This window comes from Pseudochaenichthys georgianus, chromosome 18 (assembly GCF_902827115.2).
Source record: "Pseudochaenichthys georgianus chromosome 18, fPseGeo1.2, whole genome shotgun sequence".
In the NCBI taxonomy this organism is placed as follows: domain Eukaryota; kingdom Metazoa; phylum Chordata; class Actinopteri; order Perciformes; family Channichthyidae; genus Pseudochaenichthys; species Pseudochaenichthys georgianus.
The window spans coordinates 15,095,534-15,117,371 of record NC_047520.1 but is presented as its reverse complement, the minus strand read 5'-3'; the positions used below and the strand labels follow the sequence as shown (position 1 = coordinate 15,117,371).

Here is a 21,838-nt window from a genome sequence, read left to right as displayed (position 1 = left end):
TCTCTCTCTTGTCGACCCGGGCTGCGACCCGACAACATGTCCTTTGCAGCTTGTGAATAAATAACTATTCTTGCACCTTCGATGCACCGCCTCTGACTCCATATCTCTCGGCACTACACTGGTGACCCCGACAAGTCTCGAGAAGTTTTCCGGGACGGACCCGAACACGCGCAAAGGAACTCATGTTTCCGTTCTCGAAATGCCGGGGATTTTTGGAATCGTCCGTGGCTGCCACCGGCACGCGGACTGAGGCTCGGTGCGCGCCCCGCAGAAGAGCTGGGGACGTTGCTCGCCGTTTCCTGCATCGGCTTTCCAACCAGCAGGGGGACGATGCACGACCTGCTGGGCTCGACCAGGCAAACCGATTGCTACCTCGTGGGCTTGTTTCTTCGGGGCGTGCGGCTGCACGTCCTGGCTGCGCGGGCTGACGACGACTAGCGGCTAACCACGAGGGGCTAACGACGGCTAGCAGCTACCCATGGCAGCCAGCTAACGGCTTCCGGCTCGCGGCCGTCGACACCAGCTAACAGCTAACCACTACAGCTAACGGCTAGCAGCTACCGACGGCTAACAACGACAGCTAACAACGGCTAACAGCTACCGACGGCTAACAACGACAGCTAAACAGCTAACAACGGCTAACAGCTAACGACAAACTAGCAGCGGCAGCTACGGCTAGCAACTAACGACGTGTTGACATCTGACTGATTCTGAATAATGTTAAAAACAGCCTGTAATTTAACAACAGCCTCCTTAATGGTGGGACCTGCACAATACATCACAGTATCATCCGCATAAAAATGTAAAGTAGCTTCATCCACATTATCACCTACGCTGTTAATATATATGGAGAATAAAGTGGTCCTAAACAGAACCTTGTGGTACACCATTAGAAATGTTTAACCACTCAGAAGACAGTCCATCAAAATGAACACATGAATAACACTTATCTCAGGCTGTACGTTATCGCTGGCAATTATTCTGGAAAGCTTTACACTTTTTTATGCCGCAAATGAATTTGCTGATTTTTACCATGATTTGCAAAGCAGTGAAAGGGCAGAACAAGTGACTGGAGAAGAATAAATGGAGACCACTGACATCAATATGCAGGCATAACTACCTTGATGTTACTGCACACTTATTCCATGAAAAATGGCAACTACACTCGTTTGCTTAAGGTATGGTGAGGAAGGAGGAAAGGCCTTTTGCTTAGGAGATAGTATGCTCTGTGTAGCACAGAGGGTGATCACAGTGTCTGTTGTCATTACTTTTGTCTGAAAATCATCAGAATCCACGCCAATATTTAATAAATCATGTTATGATTAAGTAAAAGAAAAATCACATTTTTCTTACCAGTCTGTCCTGCATTTCTGTAATACAACACCACACATGTAATTGTTTTATTATCCACCATAATACAAGTTAATACTAATTAAATCTTAAATAACATTTATTGACGTTAATAGTATTTGGCGATTAGACCTCATCATGATATCCTATTCTTAAGGGGGAAGTGCCGCCGTGAGTATAATAGGAAAACTCCCCCTGGGTCTAGATACTGGTGTTGATGTTGAAGACCTGGATTTGATGTGGAGAAGAGGATGATGAACATCTGGATTTAATGAGGAGAGGGGATGAAGAGGATGCTGAAGATCTGGGTTGCAGTCGAATTGTCCAAAAATCAGCTCCGATCGTCTTTTCCTATCCACTATTCCTTGACCTCTGTGTGAAACGTCACAGGGTTAAGGAATAGTCGATAGAAAAACTCAAAAGGACAAAAAAAAGAGGACTGCGGTGCTTTGAGAAAACCGACTGCACTTACACTATCGACGTATTTATGATGCGCCAGCGGACATTATTTCTGCTGAGTGGGAAACTACAGTTTATTTTCCTATCCATTATTCCTTGACCTCTGTGTGAAATGTCATGGGGTTAAGGGGTAGTGGATAGGAGAACTGAAAAGGACTACGGTGCTTTGAGAATCCGACTGCACTTACACTATCAACGTATTTACGATGCGCTTGCGGACGTTATCAATGTTCACAGTAAACACTGTGAAATGTTGGACTTTATTTGACGTTCATATGTCGCCTTTTGATTATTATAGTCTAACTTTCATGATATAATTTCTCGGTCTTAATCGGGTTGTTTTCGTGAACGGCCGAATGTTGTGTCACGGTAAATGTTGCGGCCGCAAGGTATTGTGGGACAGCATTTTCCTAGTTTCTTAGTTTCCTAAGCTAAAGGAGGTTATAAAGGACGTTTCAAAGCTCCTTTCCATCATCTAGAGAATTCGAACAGCTCTTATAATGGCGGCCACTGAGGTACTTCCGGGTCATTTCACTCCGTTAAGAAGGTTCCTAAGCTAAACTGACAATTCAACTGCAACCCTGGATTTGATGAGGAGAGGGGATTGAGGGGAGGGTAATGAGGTGAGGTCTTTGGATCAGCTCTCCTCGGCACTGGACATGCTAAAGGGAGGTGGATAGGGGGGAGGCGGGCCGCAGCATAAACACCTGAAATCACGCAGGAAAGAGGAGAACGATTTTAAAGTTGACTGCAGCATGATGATTGGCTGCTGGAGATTGTTGTTAAAATGTGATTGGTTAAAAGAGAACGCCCATGATGAGCTGATTATTGTAGCTATGGGGTAAATGAATGTTTGCACAGTCTTCCTGCTTAACTTGCACTGAGCTTCATATACTTAAATGTATCTGATATTAATACTGATTCATCAGATTATTATTGGTATTAACGAGATTACAGTTTTTCACAGAACCTCCCTTTGGAAATCCGAACATTTCCGTCCCGATTGTTAATTTAGACTGATTGTTTTCACCATGTTTATGCTCGCATGACATCCACAATCGGACCCTCAGGAGGGTGTACTAGCCCCCTACTCTGCTTTGCGTTCCATAACAAAGTATTTAAGTGTTACCTGAACACCCTGTGTTACCAAAACACTATTTTCACCCGTCGGTGATGTGATACTTGTTCCTCAGTACAAATCACCCAAAAACTGATCGTAAACCCTGGCTACAATGGATATCCCAATATCCTACTTTCCGAGCAGTCCTTAGTGAGGACTCGAGCAGCGGCGCTCTGAATCAGCTGCAGCTTCCTCATAGATTTTTTAGTGAGACCTGTGAAGACACCATTGCAGTAGTCGAGTCTACTGAAGATGAAAGCATGGACAAGTTTTTCCAAATCCTGCTGTGACATTAGTCTTTTAATCCTAGATATGTTCTTTAGGTGATAGTAGGCTGATTTAGTAACTGTTTTAATGTGACTGTTGAAACTCAGGTCAGAGTCCACCTAGATTTCTGGCTTTATCTGTTGGTTTGAACATTGCAGACAGAAGCTCAGCGCTCACTTTTATACGTTCTGACTTTGCTCCAAAAACCATTACCTCAGTTTTATCTTTGATTAATTGGAGACAGTTCTGACGCATCCAGTCATTGATTTGTTCAATGCACTTACTCAGTGTTTGAATTGGAGCATAGTCTCCTGGTGAAATTGTTACGTAGATTTGTGTGTCATCTGCATAGCTATGGTAACTTATTTGTTGTTTTTCATTATCTGAGCCAGTGGTAGAATGTAGATGTTAAAGAGAAGAGGCCCCAAGATGGAGCCTGAGGAACCCCACATGTCATATTAGTCAACTCAGATGTGTATTTACCTATAGAAACAAAGTTGTTTCTGTCCTTTAAGTAGGATTTAAACCAATTTAGAACTGTTTCTGAAAGTCCCACCCAGTTTTCCAGTCGGTCTAGTAATATGCTGTGGTCAACAGTGTCAAACGCAGCACTGAGATCTAATAATACTAACACTAGCTGTATGACAATTGCGGAGCCTCTAAAGGCCGGGTCATCAAAAAGTATCTCGTGTGCACGATCAAGTCAACGGTTCGCCAAGTAGGAAGTGTAGCACACAGGACACAACCGTTTCATTGCAGACTGTTATGTTTACGTGGGGAAATGGCAGTGCATAGGGGTGTAGACAGGGGCGGACTGGGACTACCGGCCCATTTCGGTACCACCGGCCCACTTCAGTACCGGCCCATCTGGATTTTACCCGAACGTCCCGATGGCCAGTCCCGCCCCTGAGTGCAGACAGGGTTCGAGTTATGTGGGAGCCATGGGAGCTGAGCTTCCCATAAGGACATAGTGAAATCATAGATCTGTGGGGGGGTCGCTAATAAATTAGACCTACCAACAACCATTATTTTAATCACCAATAATACATGTGTCAATGTAATGAGTATTATTTACGTTAACGAGGTAAATAGGCTAAAAGAAAAACATGTTTTCCAAAAGAACTATGCATCTCTTGAATGACCAATATGGCCTGCACTGCACCTCCATGGTGCGCAATCTATGGTCTGAGCGTGCTGCGCGACAACACGTTAGTTTTTAAAGACCCCCCATAGAGCTCAGTTTATAACTTGTCTGTTAGTCCAATAACTTGCCAAAATGGTCACAAATGTATGCCATGCCTAAGGACTAACACACAAGTGTTGACATGCACACTACTGATTTAGACACCAATTTGGGATCGAGCAGAACAAGAACCTATGGAAAAAAGGTGTACCTTCCCATCCTTTTTTTCCATATGCCTTGGGCAATGGATCGGCTGATCGGGCTCCCTCTCTGAACTAGTGTTTTGCCCTGGTGGGTGTCAGTGGTGGAATGGCTGGCTCACGGGTTCGAGAGGTCACAGATCCTTCTCCACAGAATGTTGATGGTAACAAAATGACGGGGGTAGCAGAAAAGGTTCAAAATAGTATTATTAATATTACACTGGATACATGCAGTATGATTAACACAAGTAAAAAGTGTTGCAATGATAGCAGCCCTGTGAGACTGTAACACTTATTACACACCAGAATAAAATAGTGGATGAATGACAAATGGAGAGACAGTCCATAAGTGAGTGTTGCATCCCCTCCTTAGTGAAATTAACAGTAAGGGAATTTCTATGGGGGGAGTTTATATGTGGGCCCATCCTGATGAGCTAATTGTTTACAGCAACACATTTCAGTAGACTGCAGATCTTGTCTGTTTGTGTCTTTTTTTGAAGTAGCTGATGAGTATCTAATAAAAATAAACAGTTAGAAAAGCTAAATTGAACAAAAAGTACCATTATGCTTAAATAATTTGTCTGCAATTAGTAAAAACAATTGTACTCACTTTGAGAAAAGACCTCTTTCAGGAATTTATAAATATTGTTTTGCAAAGTCAGGTTTGCCTCTCTGTATGTGACCACCTCTGTTCCAGCTCACTCTTACTATTCTCAAATTCTGTGGATCTTATTATAAAATGAAAAAAAAATGAAAATTAGCAGGTAATAACCTTTTAGCATCCTACCAATTCTATCTGAAGTTTAGTGTTAGCCTAAAACTGATATTTAAAAAACACATAGGTACATGTTCACAAAAATGTTCACAACTTTAAAGAACTGTATTAAAAGAACATAATTTTATGTCATTAAACCCAATATGCCACCAATATTATCTCAGATGCAAGACTGTGAAACGTGTTATGAATAAATAATATAAATAGTGCTATAAATATAATCATCTTTTCTTTTTGTACTTTTTTCACAATTTCTTACTTTTGCTTGCATTGGTCCAGGTCTAGCCTGATGCTTTCTTTGCAGTTTGTGGTATTTCATTTTCATTTCATCATGAATCTTTTGGGGCACAACACCTCCATCATCATTATCACTGTCAGAGAAGCTGTCTGGTAGTGTCTCCTCCCTCTTTCTCTTTTTCTCGATGGTGTAGAGTGGATTTTTGTTTTTCAGGGATTTCTTCTCATTCAGGATTTGCATGAGGCTTTTCCTTTTCTCACCTACCTCTGCTGCCTTAATGGCTTTCTATAAAAAAAAACAAGAAACAAGTGAGAGCCCAAACTGATACTGGAATAAAATAAAAGGTAAATTACAAGATAAAATGATACAAAGCATTGAGTAACATTGATGTATTCAACTTTAACGTCAATGTCAGAAATATGACCCTTTCTTTTGTGTACAAATAAAAATAGCATTGGTTTTGCACTTTTTAGACCATTAAATACATACGTAATAATACATTAAGTAAATGCTTAAAGTGCTAATGATAATTTTTCAAAGCAGTGTTTCCCCTCGGTTGACTACTTTGGTTTATAACATCAAACCCCGTTAAATAACTAATTAAAAACAAACTTAGACATCAAACGGCGACAAATATTCAGTTGCCAGTTACTTTGGCATTAGGGCATTAGGGCAGGGGTATCTAGATACTTTCCAAGGTTTGACATAATGAATTGTGCTACTTTTAAAGCAAGCAACGACGTTTTCAAATCTGTAATCAAAAAGCTCCTCAAAAACACTATCGAAGCAGTTCCTGCCGTTACAACGTTAGTTCAAACAGTAACAACGGACTACTTTTCTTAGCGGATGCATGTCAATTTAAATCAATACATACAACTATGTTTTAAATCAATAAAATCATTTTCTAAATCCATAAAAGCATTTCAATTAATATTGGGAGTCATGTCGTTACTTTGTTGAGAATGTGGCCATGTAATAAGCGGGATAATGTGCACATTGCATAATGTGCCTTCAAGCTGATCTAGATCCCTCCGCAAAAAAAAACGCCCGTCGTTCACTTAAAAGAGCCGGCTCTTTTCTTCGCGACGGACACATCACATACATACCGTCTTCTTTTTTAAGCCATCTTTTTCGGCGGATGTCCCTTCATTGTTCTCCTCCATTACGCCTTCTTCGTGATGGATCTTGGGGACTCTTATCCTTTTTTGAGGATTCACAGTTGACTCCTCAATCTCTTCTCGGGTTTCTGTTAAAAGGTGAGTGAAAATGTAGTAAATGTTAAGCGTCTGTGTTAACTTGATAGCTATCTTATGGCGCGTTTCCACTGCAGGCCTCGCTCGGCCATTTGACTGCGCTTCCATTACAGTTTAGGAACTGGGGTAGTTACTTTAATAACGCAGTGTAGGCAGAGCCGTGACGTCATCTTCAATGAGCGCCCCAAAAAACAACACAGCCGTTAGCTCTTAGCACTCAGAGCTCACAGCTCCTCATATCTGTTCAGAAACTAGACAAAAGTTAAACAAGTACAAACCACAGACTGCCTGTGTCATGGAGAATACAGTCGCTGGTTTAGTTATGTCTGTATAGGCCGTTGGTGTGAGTGTGGACGGTCGGAGCATATATAACGTTAGCTTAGCCAAGCTACATTTAGAAAACACGCATGTTAAAAGGTTTTCTCTGCCGTCTGTCTGCAGAATTGTCAAAGCATTAATTCATGGTTTTTACTAACCGGTTTCAGTATGTTGTTACTTCGGCATCATTTTGAAACGTGTATTACAAATAAATCACGGTCAAATATGTTCATCTTGTTGTATTTGCAGCCCACTTGCCAGCGATTCTCTCTCTAGTTTAGCATGCTCAGCCTGGTTGTTCCTGGCCCTGGAATCACGATTTTATGGGGCCAGAAAAACTGTGAATTAGAACCCGCTAGCCGGTACTAGGCCAAGAAGTGGAAACGCAACCAAAAACGGGCCCCGCACGGCTCGACACGCTTAAAGCGAGCTACCCGCTGCAGCGGAATAAACGCGCCAAAATCTTATTAGCATACAAGTACTGGCTAGTCATTTCATTAAGCCAACGTTAGCTTGTTCAGAAAATAAATAGTTATTATGTCACTTACCTTTCACTAGGAGAACCTGACCGTTGAAGTATTCGTTTTCCCAAATAATTTGATAAAGAATATCTTTGGTAGGTTTTTAAATCAAAATGTTTTATGAAAGAAATTGGGACAACTGCTTTGTAGCCGTCAGTGTATTTAACATACGCAAACATCTCTAATGTCTAATCTTGTTTTCGCGCTGCTGTCTCAGAAAAGAAAAAAAAGAAAAACCAACTGCTTTTTGATTGGTCTTTTGTTTGACCAATGAACCCCGGCCTTTGATTTGTTATCGTTACGTTGCTAAATACACTTATATGGGCTTCATCCCAAAGGTGTGTACATATGAATAGTGGACATACTGCTGTTAATGCATTAATGTTGATGTTTTTTTTAAAGGTCTATAAGTTATGGATTTATGGAGAGTACAATTGGTTAAATAAATAAACAATATTAAGAGGCAAACATACAAACCTAACGTTATAACATTTACTGCACTGACAATACATACCTGACTGGTGCTGTAATCTTACCATGTTGCTTCCTGATTTCTGTCTTCAAACATCATTTTGTGGGATTTTTGTCAATCAGATCAGATGGTGTTATCACTGCCATCCAATCAGTGAGCACTTCATGATCCAGATGATAAGAGACACCACAATTTGAATGTTCCTTTACACATGATATCGTACATGTTAGATTAGAAGGCGAAATGTAGAAGGATTTTGAAGATTTGAAGATGATGTTCATGCAACATTATTTTACTTTAGATGTCAACACGAATATACAAAGATTACCTGGAGCCTTGCAGTAGCTCAGAAATACCAAGATCTACACTCAGAAGAATTTGTCAACACAAGACAATAACTGAGGTATGTATCCTCAGTGTACATATGGCATAATTGTTTTTCATTTTATCCTGATCCTCCATCTAATGTCTTTCTTGAGTTGTTATATTTACCAATGAATATATTGGTAAGATATATGCTCTTTAATGAGTGATATACAGTATGTGATGCCATGGTTTGTCATGTCTTATAACTAGGATGAGACGCCAGCAGATCATTTGATGCATGATAGTGACGAAAGTGACAATGAGAGATGGCAGCATGTGATTGAGGTAAATATTTTTGAATACATTTTTCCTGTACTTAAAGTGTATCTGAACTTGAATACTTTAAACGTATATCAAATTTCTCTAAAAGAATCAGGTCTCTTCAGAAAATGAGAGTCTGCAACTTGGGATCGAAGTACTCTCAAAGTACTACCACCATGGTTTTGCATGGTTATTCAGTGCAATTAGTGGAAGTTGTCTTGTATGTGTTACACATTGCTTTTCTTTACGTGTATTTCATCTCTTGATAAGGATGATGCCGACTCAGATGATTCATTACAGTCAAGAGAAGAAAGTGGACATGAGAGAAGGTGGCCTGCAGCTGAAGTAAATAATAGTTGAATTACCTGTATTTTCTGACTAGAAAAATACTTTTTAGTTGGCTGGAGGGTGTGTATTATGTATATTTGGTGCAAATGTAATGCAGTTAATTGACTTAATGCAACATTTCAGACTGAGCATGTTTGAGCATGTTGAGCACTGCCCAGACAGTCTGCACTTTAATTTAAAGTCTTGCAATTTAACTAGCTACTAGAGTCCAAAATATTTAATACAAATATATGAATTATATTATTTATAACTTTTGCAAATTAAACATGGTATACAAACAGAATAATAGGGCTGCAGTTGTCCAGTTGCCAACTATTACATTCATAGAAAACTATTTTGATAATTGATTTATAATTTTGAATAATTTCTGTAAAAAATTCAAAAACCAAATACTCTGATTCCAGCTTCACAAATGTGAATATCTTCTGGTTTCTTTAGTACTCTATGACAGTAAACTCAATATATTTGGGATGAGGTCTCTTAGTCAGGAGAAGATAAGACATTTGAGGACGTCATCTTGGATTTTCGGAAACAGTGCTCAACATTTTTCACACTTTCTGACATTTTATGGACCAAACAACTATTCACTTTATCAAGACAATGATCAACAGATTATTCGATAATGAAAATGATAGTTGCAGCCCTACAACACTGTCAACTCTGTGTCCATATATTACTTCCGCCTTATCACGGTTTATACTTTATGAAAGTAAGCTGACCAGTCTAATATACTAACGATTTTTTTTCAAAAGGAACACGAGGTCTCTTCAGATGAAGTGTCACAAGTGGGAGATCAGACTGCACATGAAAGTCAGCATACTGTGATTGAGGTACATTCTCAATTGTTGTAGTCGAATCACTATGTGTGGCTACACTGTCTATATGCTGCAGCTAACGCTGTGTGCGTGACGTGAACGATAGTGTGGCTATGAGCGGAACATTTCACCAGCAAAAAATCTGATATGTGAGACAGATCTGCCAGTCACTGTTTGAATGTGACTGAATTAACTTAGTTAATAGTATGTGGTGAGAAATCCATAATGTAAAAAATCAAACCATCCTAACCACCTTGACCAGCTTACCAGACGGGCTTTGCTGGTCAGTCCAGCCAGCCAGCCAGCCTGCAGGACAATCAGCTTGACCAGCTTACCTGGCCCGGTTGACCAGCCATACCAAGCTGGCCAACTATACTAACAAACCAGCAAGACCAGCCTGGCCAGCTTGTCCAGCCTAGTAAACCAACTAAACCAGCCTAACACCAGCTTACCTGGCCCGATTGACCAGCCATACCAAGCTGGCCAACTATACTAACAAACCAGCAAGACCAGCCTGGCCAGCTTGTCCAGCCTGGTAAACCAACTAAACCAGCCTAACACCAGCTAAAACCAGCTAAAACCAGCTACCATCTTAAGCTGATCTAAGCTGGTTTTTTCAGCAGGGTAGTCATTACTTTATTTTTTAAAACCAATAACTTTATGCATTCTTTGTAAATTATGAAAAAGGTGTACCTTGGAATCCGTGCTGAAGTTACCTGCTGTTAGGAGTCCAGATCCGTCTCTCCTCCTCTGGTCCAGCCTGTCTGGATCACCTCAAGGACATTTTGAACAAACAGCTGTAAAGTTACATGCATGGGTTACAGACTTCTTTACATGCAAACAACTTTTTATCTTCTTTTAAAAACAGGTCATAATCTTATTGTTATACTTAAGAAATTGCTGGATATGACAGTCCTTATACTGTATCAGTTTGATTGAGTATTATTGTGTAGGTCCTTTTTATTTTACTGTTACTTTGGATGAGTTTTTCATGAGTCAGTCAAATTAATTTGTTTTCATATGCCATATTCATATGTATCACACACGTAAGGGTAAGACACAAACCTATTTAACAAATGCAATGCAATGGGTAAGCTTCTGAAGTCACAGATAACGTCATATCTAATATTTAAACAAATAATTTCCTTGTCACTAAAGCATTGACTACGCTATTCATCGTCCTTAAATGCAGGCATTAAGTTACATGTTCCGTTCTACAGCCACGATGAGGCTGTTTCTCAAGTGTGAGGATAATACAATTAAAAGAAGCATTGGTAATAATATTAAAAACAACAATGTGTGGGTCGTTTGTCGGATAGGCGGTTAGCTGCAATAAATAACTCCAGTTCAAAAAACCATATTACAATATCTAAGGGAGCGTTATTTCTGGACCATCTTGAAATGTGACGTTCATATTTTAAAGATACACACATTTCATTGTGAGGTTGAATTCATATACACTAAGCCTCTCTTCAACAATACGTTGACGTTAGCTAGTCTATTTTATGCTATAGTAGAGCATAGCGAATTTAAACGAACCTTAACAATGCATACAGTAACCTAACTAGCAAACTAACTATCTAACGTACAAGGATGACCTTATTTTAGCAACCTCGCACAGAAGCCTTTTGGTATACAGTAGCATCCCACTTAATGTTTTACACTCTTGGATGCTACGCATAGCATCGTTAGCACAGATGGAGTTACCGATTGCTCAAATGCTAACCCAACTCTAAACATGCATTAACATTAGCTTAATAAAAACACCAGTAACATAACATAAAGTACGCATGGTTGACTTACGGACGAAACTGCATTCATGGACGGTCTGTTTTAACCGCAGATAAATCCTATATTTGCATGACGAATAGTCCACCAGGAGCCAACACAACAAACACGGCCGAGTTCAAGTAGTGTTCTCCTCATGAGCTGAGCCGCTGTAGCATCATGGAGCCGATGGAGCTAACGGAGCTAGCAGAGAGGAGGTAGGAGGAGCAGTCCTGTTGTCATGAAGGGGGAATCTAACTATATACAGAATATGTTTTGTGGATCCAGGCTAGAAACATGTTCATTTTCTGATGTTAAGTTAGACATTTTAACATAGGGTCTACGGGAATTTCTTCACCCGAACTTGCTCCTGTGGGTATTGTCCACAGTGACCATTGTATGTAAAATATGTGTGTGATGTGTATTTGTAAAGCGCTTTGAGCACTGGAAAAAGCGCTATAATAAATGTAAGGAATTATTATATTAGCTTCACAAGTTCACATTCAGTCACAAATAAAAATAAAATAAAAATGTGGCTTAGTGCAGAATTCTAGCCTTAAAGAGCCTGTGACACAGTTTTCCCCCATCATCCAAACCCATCAATTTGAGTACATATTGTCCCCTTGAAAACCGTTACTGAACTGATTTTGGATATTTGTACTTTGATAACCATTAATCTGCCTTCAATGTTGACAATTTTCTGGATCTTCTCGCGGATTCTTCAAGTCCCGCCAAATGATGGGTGACGTCATTGCGGGCACAGCGCTCCAGCTGCACCGTCCAGGATCCCAGCATCTGCATGTAAACCTTTATATATATACAGTCAGATGTAAACGCACGATGGCGCACACAGCAGCAAGCTCAGACAGCGATGACAGGTTAATGTTGAACGTGTCTGAGAGCTCATATGAGGCTGAAGGATCGGTTTATGTTGTATCTGTTAGAAGTTTAGGAATGAGGTGCGTCAATATGGGCGATCATATGGTCATGTAGCCAGTGGTGGAATGGGACTAAAAATCATCCCGGGACTCTCGACCGGCCCACTTCGGTACCGCTAGTAAATTGTCAACGGGGGAGCGGGGGATGTAAAATACAAATATAATGTATAATGTCTGTGTCTTTGACATTAGCGCTGCTAGCCACCTGTGCCCTGTACTACGAAGCCAGTTCAACAGACCCTGGATATGTTTGAGTAACAAACAAACTAACAACAACAAACTAACAAACGAGATCTCGCTAAGCGGTCCTACGACGCTGGTTATCAACTCGGTAAATCAAGCCAGGGTTTCTCTCTCCAGCTGAGAGCGCGTTCACGTCTAAAACACGAGTGGATCTGACTTTAATTACATTTGTCTCGAGTGTTTCGTCAACATAATGTGTTAAATAATACTTCTGCATCCAGTCTGTGACACTGTGAGTGTTGCACGGCCAGATGAGGCTGGAGAAGCTGACTCAGATAAGGAAATATATGATATATTATGATATTATATGATCGATGATCTGATTGATGATGTAATATGAATGATAAGTGCGACACGTCGGCATCTTCTCTGCATACGGCAGTTTAAACTGTATTTTCTTTATCCTGTAATATGACTTGAGAGATTTAAACTCCGCACACTGAGTTGATCTCTGTTCTATAGACGCCGGAGACGGGCAGCGTCAGGTAAAATAAGTTATTTAGCCTTCTCAAACCTGAGCCTCACGCGCCGCCTATGGGGGATGTGCTAGTTACTTATCCGACCGGCCCACTTCGGTACCGGCCCATCGGGATTCGTCCCGATGGCCAGTCCGCCACTGCACCCAGCCCACGTAAACTGTCAACGGGGGGAGCCTCGCTGCGGGGAAACGGTGGACCTAGTGTCCCGATTGGAGTGGGAATAATAATAATCCGTGCATTTTATCCATTAATTTCCCCAACATTGTGGTAAAAAAACCACACGTTTAATCCACGTTGGTGTACTACAACTACAAAAAGCATCGGTTTGTTTTCTCATCAGTAAATGCAGACCGGGTCAAACAAACGATTTTTAATCATCATCCTCACTCATCATTTCATGTATCATATGTTCGCCGAATTGACATGAAAGCACTAGTAAATGTAGTTTCATCCACTTGAGTTTATAACCACAAAATAATCGATTTGTTTTTATATCACATCCGACGGGAGGAAATTCAGCAGCTCTCACTCCCAATTTTAATCCTAATGTAATCATCATCTTCACCACGATCATCTATGTTTATGTTGCCGGATTGACATGAAAGCACTGACACATATGAATATACTGTAGTCAACTTCATTAAAACGTTATTAACGTGCCTAAACTCAGTAATTCACAATTTCTACGCATGACACAACACACTTTGTCCGTGTTTGGCTCTCGAAGCGTTCCCGCATTGACGTCACTTCCGGCTTCCCCCAAAACTTCAAAATGAGTCAAGGAATTTCCCCGCGATGTTCGAAATTATTGATATTTAACGAAACGGTATCGCTTTTTCTTTTTTAAACTGACGGTTCGAGATTACTAGTAGCCCAATATTTCATTGCACAACAGTTGTTGGGATGGTGTCACAGGCTCTTTAAGAGCCATAGTCTAGTAATAATGCAATGAACAACAGCAGCTTAACATAACATGAATAAACAAAGCATTATATTTCCATCTTACTGGAGTAACACAATTCAATAGTAATCAGCAGCGAACCACTTCAACACGTGTATTTCGGTGTATTCACGGCATTCATTTTGTTATTCTACAGTATTGTTGTTTTATAGTTATTTGTTAATGTAACCCAATTTGTGTTCTTTGAAATTGAAAAGGATATCGCATTGTGTTTGTTACTTTCGTTGAAGTTGTATATGTCTTAAGTGTAATTTGGCTTGGCTTCCTATTTGTGGACATGCTTTTATTTTGAAGGAGAGGTAGTGCTGTTGACAGGAAGTTGTTGTTGCTTTGGAAACAACGTGACGGAGATTAACGGGAGAAAAGTAATAAAGTATCTACATATAAAGACCGATAAAGTAAACGATAATGTTTATGGTTAAGTGTTAGCACCCCCCAAAGAGGCACCAGCTCTTACGTTGATATTGGAGATTTCAATAAATTCAATTTGAAAAAAAAACGGAAGAACTGGGAAAAAAATGAAAAAACAAACATTCGTATTAGATTGGTTGTGTTGAACGTAGCTCTGTTCTTTCCACCACGCGGAACCTCCTTCTTGCAAACATTGCATCTGGCTGTTACACTGCCTTCGCTTTCAATTTTATAATACTTCCAAACTGCTGACATTTGCTCTGTCCCGAGTCACCAGCTAAACGTAGCCTCTCGTTAGCTTACTGCTACTATTAGACACTGCGCCCTGCCCACTCTGTTGCCAGATTTCAGAGAAATAAGCAACCAGGGGCCTATACTACGAACCTGGTTCAACCTAACCTGGATATGTTTAAGTTAGCCGGTTGGCCTAATCCAAAACATACGCGCTCTCGCTAAACTGTACTACGACGCTGGTTATCAAGTGGATCGCTCAAGCCAGCCGTGTCCTATCTAGTTAGGTGCGCGTTCACATGAAAGGGGTGGTATTTGGAGCATTCGACCAATCACAAACATGGAGAAGCGCACTGACAGCGCAGCGTCATACTTCCTGAATGAAAACTGAACTATAATATTAGTCAAAAATGAAGAAGTTAAACTTTAAACATCCATGACTTAAACACTTTATCCAGGATCAAAGCCACATAGCTGCACCTGCAAGGTGAATACAGCTGGAAAAAGAAAAAGTGTTTGAATGCGTACATTAACAGGTTTATGATATCACTGCCCCGTCTAAAACACGATCTGACTTACATTTGTCTCGAGTGTTTCGTCAACTTATGTGTTGCTTAAAATAATACTTCTGCATACAGTATGTGACACTGTGAGTGTTGCACGGCCAGATACGGCTCAGCTGACTCAGATAAGGAGATATACATTATGAAGTGATATGCCGCGGACTGTACTTAATGTACTTTGATCCAGTTACTTATGTTGTGGCCGATATTTAAGTAAGCTTTCTTAACGCTAATGTTATAATACTCAGATTGCTCTGAAGATGGAGGTGATATTCTATTCATGTTCACGTTCACACAGTCGGTGATTTTTGCCGGCCGTCTTTCCTGCGACGGCAGTTTTTCTGTATTTCCTTTCTCCTGTAATATGACTTGATCGCTTTAAACTCTGCACACTGAGCTCTGATTGGTCAGCAGGCGGTGCTTTCACTGAGTTGAGCTCTTAGCCTGCAACCTAACCTGGTCCCGACCAGGTTAGCTGCTTAGCATATATTACCATGGAGATCTAGCCTGCTAAAAAGAGAACCAGCTTCGGATGACCGGAAAGCCGGAGTTTTCCCTGAATTTAGCCGGCTAAGCGAAAATCCTGCTTCGCAGTATACCCCCCAGGTCTATGAACACCAGCCCAAAAGAAGCAACACATACATGATGTTGTGTAATTTTAAACCTAAACTAAGGCCTCAGGATTACTTTAAGACGTGAACATGGTCATTTTAGTTTTGTAACATTAAATAAAATAATTTTTTTAAGGATTCCCGATCCCCGATATTTTTCTCCCGATTCCGATCTTTTAAAAATCACGTGAAGGGCTCCGATCCCCGATCACGTGATCGGATCGGGACATCTCTAGTTTGCAGCATTGGGCTTCACCGCACTCTGTCCCCCAGAAGTCGGTTTGATTGCATTCGGGCTCGATTGCTTATTCTGTCTGAGTAGCCCGGATGATGCTGCATCACAATTGTTGACATCGAATTTTATACACCGAATTTTTTGACATAGAATTTTAAACAGTGAAATATTTGACGTCGAATTTTTTTCACTTGAATTTTTGGGATCTGAATTTGAAAATGTTTAGTTCACAAAAAAATTCAGATACATGATTTTCAAAGTAATTATTTTCAATGCTAGAAATTCGGTGTCTGATACAATTCAAATACTTCTGTCTCTTGTTTGCTTCCATATTTTTTGGTCCATCTGCGGCGGTAATAGGTTTTGTGGGCTGTGATGATTCGGCTGTACCTTTAGTAAAGAATATTAAATGTTGTGAGGAAATCTTTCCTCCAATTATTCCAATAAGTAATCCAAAATGTATTCACTTCAGGTTTACGAAAGTAAGTAACTGTAATCAGATTACTCGTTTTTCAAATGTAACGCGAGCTGTATACAGTTACTTGATTTTTGTATTCTGATTACATCAGTCAGGATCCTCTCTATGGAGCACCTGTAGAAGGTCAGGATCCTCTCTATGGAGCACCTGTAGAAGGTCAGGATGCTCTCTATGGAGCACCTGTAGAAGGTCAGGATCCTCTCTATGGAGCACCTGTAGAAGGTCAGGATCCTCTCTATGGTGCACCTGTAGAAGGTCAGGATGCTCTCTATGGAGCACCTGTAGAAGGTCAGGATGCTCTCTATGGAGCACCTGTAGAAGGTCAGGATGCTCTCTATGGAGCACCTGCAGAAGGTCAGGATCCTCTCTATGGAGCACCTGTAGAAGGTCAGGATCCTCTCTATGGAGCACCTGTAGAAGGTCAGGATGCTCTATGGAGCACATGTAGAAGGTCAGGATCCTCTCTATGGAGCACCAGTAGAAGGTCAGGATGCTATGGAGCACCTGTAGAAGGTCAGGATCCTCTCTATGGAGCACCTGTAGAAGGTCAGGATGCTCTCTATGGAGCACCTGTAGAAGGTCAGGATGCTCTCTATGGAGCACCAGTAGAAGGTCAGGATCCTCTCTATGGAGCACCTGTAGAAGGTCAGGATCCTCTCTATGGAGCACCAGTAGAAGGTCAGGATCCTCTCTATGGAGCACCTGTAGACGGTCAGGATCCTCTCTATGGAGCACCTGTAGAAGGTCAGGATGCTCTATGGAGCACCTGTAGAAGGTCAGGATCCTCTCTATGGAGCACCTGTAGAGGGTCAGGATCCTCTCTATGGAGCACCTGTAGAAGGTCAGGATCCTCTCTATGGAGCACCTGTAGAAGGTCAGGATCCTCTCTATGGAGCACCTGTAGAAGGTCAGGATGCTCTCTACGGTGCACCTGTAGAAGGTCAGGATCCTCTCTATGGAGCACCTGTAGAAGGTCAGGATCCTCTCTATGGTGCACCTGTAGAAGGTCAGGATGCTCTCTATGGTGCACCTGTAGAAGGTCAGGATGCTCTCTATGGAGCACCTGTAGAAGGTCAGGATCCTCTCTATGGAGCACCTGTAGAAGGTCAGGATGCTCTCTATGGAGCACCTGTAGAAGGTCAGGATGCTCTCTATGGAGCACCTGTAGAAGGTCAGGATCCTCTCTATGGAGCACCTGTAGAAGGTCAGGATGCTCTCTATGGTGCACCTTCGCATGTAAGGTTTATGTCTGAGGCTGGGGCGAGATTAACCTGAGCTACAAACAGTAGCGCTGAGCAAAGTGACTAGAATGCAACTACATACTAATAAAAAACACACTAATATAAAGTGAGGTAACACTAAACAGACAAAGTGTGATGCTGTTTAATTTTACCTTACTTTTAGTGACCATAATGTATTATAGCAGCTATCAGGTGGAATCAATACATGGGCTGCACAGGTTGCCATATCAGACTATCACAAGTAGAATCATAATGAAAAATACGCCAGTAGAAAATGCTTGTAAAAAACGGCTTATGCACAATAGGATAGCAACAAGTAGTCAAGATAGTCAGATTAGCTTTGGTTGCTAAGCTAACATCACCCATTTCATACCAGAGAAACTTTCATAGCAGCGTTGTGATGCCAAACAGCGTCAATTCAGACTGACACACATTCACTTATGGGGAACTGGGGATATTTATCAGCTGCTTGTGTGACAGTCAGACAGTGAATACTGCGCCTGCGAAATGAACCATTGTAGACCATGGTAGACCATGGTTCATTTAACCATGGTATAACCATGGTTGACCATGGTAGACCATGGTTGGGATATGGCACCATAGTCAACCATGGTAGAGCACTGATGGTCTACCATGGTCACAATAAACCATGGACATAAACCATGGTCCACCAGTACCATGGACATAAACCATGGTCCACCAGACTGGAAATAATATAAATTAATAGAAGCTTTTCAATAGTTTCAAGCATTTAATTTTAAAATATTTGTATAGATCATGTTAATTGCACTTAATTTCATCTACAGTACACTGTCACTCTATAGTTGCACACACACTCATTAAATGCTCATTAAACAGTTGGTGAAAATGTAAAGACTATTTTATATACATCCATCAGATGACGGTGCCTGCATGAGCCTCATTAGAATGATTGTCGACCATGGTTTCTGTAGACCATGGTTTCTTGAGACCATGGTTCAAATATTCAAATGGCTGACCATGGTTTCTGGAGTTGACATTGTGACCAGGCTGACCATGGTAGACCATGGTAGACCATGGTTTCTTCCCCATGGTACTGTGACCATCATGGTATCTTGTGGTCAACCATGGTATTACCATGGTTGGCAATGGAATACCATGGTTACGTTTCGCAGGGGTCTCCAGCAGCCGCTGCTGTGAGTCAACGGGAGAATAAACTCTGCCACGAGTTAACGGTAGACTAAAAACCGGTGAACGAGCAGCACTGCATCCGCTGAACCACATTAATAAATAATCTAATCTGGCTTTGTATGATTAAAAGCAACACGATCATAGACCTGACGCGTCCCCCAGTGTTGTTGATGTGAGCGGCGTTGGGGAGAAAAAACAGGGACGTAAACGGTGATGTCATGACGCAGCACCAGTCTGGGGCTTCAAACTGTATGTTTTCAATACACCAACAGTTGAACACATCACGATAACGGTATAATTTACCTACATTTGCTCTATACTGACTTTTTATGAAAGAGAGCTTTAAGGCATCATGTAATGTGACCCTCTGGAAAAACTCTGAATCTATGTTGTGCCAATGGATGGATACAAACAGATAGAGCAATAGGAACAGATTATAACAGGATGTAACATTTCCTGTCTGACTGTCGAGGAATTAATTTAGAGCTATTTCCCTCACAGCTGCACACGCTACCTTGTACCGTTATCACATGTGTAATATTTGTTTTGGGTCATCCTGGTAACTAGTGATTATTGTGAATAATGATGATTCCCTGAAACACTTGAACATTGACAGAATCACTTTCAATGAAAATCAAAGCCCAAAACAGGATCTTTATTTATTGCATGCAGTATAATTATTTCATGGTGGAAATGCAAACATTATATTGACTTTAGTTATAACAGACATTAATGCCATCTCTTTAAGATGGCATGTAAAGGTGCTTGGGATGGCCTCTTCTTGGGCAGGTGAGTTGACCTTCCACAAAAAGGCTCCATTTCTGTGTTAAGCACTCTTATCATCCACACGCTGTTACTCATTCCAAAAGTACATTTAGTTTTGATTGAATTCAAGTCAGAACTTGATGTATAACCCTGATGTATGACTATGATGTTGTGATGATGGTATCAACAGAGCTGTTTACAATTAGTGAGTATCACTTTGCTCATGTTAGTGTACTTAGAAACAGCAGTAGTTTGAACTAATGCTAATCCGTCATAGCTTCACATGTGAACAGGACCATTACTGAATAGCACTAACACAAAGTTCATTTGAGCCTGGTGGGAATGTCATCTCTCTGTATGAGACAAATACAAAGTGACCTAATGGGCTTAGAGAGGGAGGTGTGTGTTTATGCGACCTATGAAGGCCACCATCAATTCTTAAGTAAAAAAGCTATACAAGCTAATTTTCAACTGCACTCCCTGGCTGGTTGATCGGACTAAAAGAAACACAGCACACAAATCCAACTAAAGCTCATAATCACAGACACATTGGCACACACATAGGGACATACGCAGATTCAAGTTTGTTAGCACAGTACAGCCTATTAACAGGTCAAAACCACCTCTCCAGATTCTGACAGCATGTTTGGTTGACCATCAAACATTTCACAGACCATGACAAATATTAAGTTATGATGACATGAATTTGACTTTTTATCCAATGTTTTTAGAGTCTTCTTTTGAAGTGTCAGATAAAGGTTTTACTTAAGGCTGGCTCAAGCTGACCTTGGACCAGCCCTAGTTATGCTGCTAAAGGCTTAGAATGACGGAGTAAGATAAGTGGGCCGGTTCACTGCCTTTCCCTGCTTTAATTTGTATCTAATGTATTCATATTATTATTGTGAAGGGCCAAGCACAACACTCTAAGAGAGCAGTCAAACGTTGGAAAGGTATTTTGGTTACTTGGTGCTACAAGGATCGCCTCTCGAGGAAGAAGTGGAATTAAAGACAGGTCAGTTAGCAGGCTAATTTCAGGAGATATCTCCACAACTAAATACATGAGCACCTTGGTCATAACGTCAACACTGTAACCTCTACACAATCTGAGTGTTTGAAATATACATTCTGGCATATCATACATGTTGTATGTATAATGTATCCCAAAGCTAATTATTTGGACTGTAGGTTAAGTAGGCTTCACACACAAAAGTGCTATTGGAACTCCTGTAATGTCAGAATGTATAGACAGATAAAGTGCTCAGCAACATGATCAACTTTTAAAAAGAAGATTTCTAATCATTATTTAAAAACCAAGGAGATAATTCTAAAGATTGACAAGCAAATGAACAACTCCTGCACACATTTTTCTTAGGGAATATTTTAAAAATAAACTGAGAACTATGTAGAGAAATTAGATACACACTATAGTACAACAACAAACCAATTGTGCTTCTTATTGGTACAAACCGTATTGTATGTTTGTAATAATTATGCAGTGGTTTGCCATTATTAATTATATACAGTTTGTAAATGTAACAGTTTGTATCCATAGAGTGTATTTCATAAAATGATGATGTTTACAAAGAAGTAGGAGATGAGAACAATATCATAATTACCAATGTATACAAAACAAAGAGTGGGCCAACAGTAATGATGATGATAAAACATGTCTGAAAAAGAACCGTTTAACATCGTCCCGGTGCTTAAAACGGCTCCATGAGAGGCCTCGCCTCTCAATCTGATGCCCAAAACAGATCCTGGGATATGCAGTAAATCAGGGCTCCTGGACATGTTGCCAG

General features: G+C 40.7%; 1 long non-coding RNA gene across 1 annotated transcript; it reads left to right on the top strand.

Moving 5' to 3' along the window:
- The first annotated feature begins 8,479 nt into the window (after nucleotides 1-8,479).
- Nucleotides 8,480-9,961, top strand: LOC117463623 (uncharacterized). Its single transcript, XR_004553960.2, has 4 exons — nucleotides 8,480-8,559; nucleotides 8,733-8,807; nucleotides 9,054-9,128; nucleotides 9,884-9,961. It is a non-coding gene; the product is annotated as an uncharacterized lncRNA (long non-coding RNA).
- Nucleotides 9,962-21,838: the final 11,877 nt, after the last annotated feature.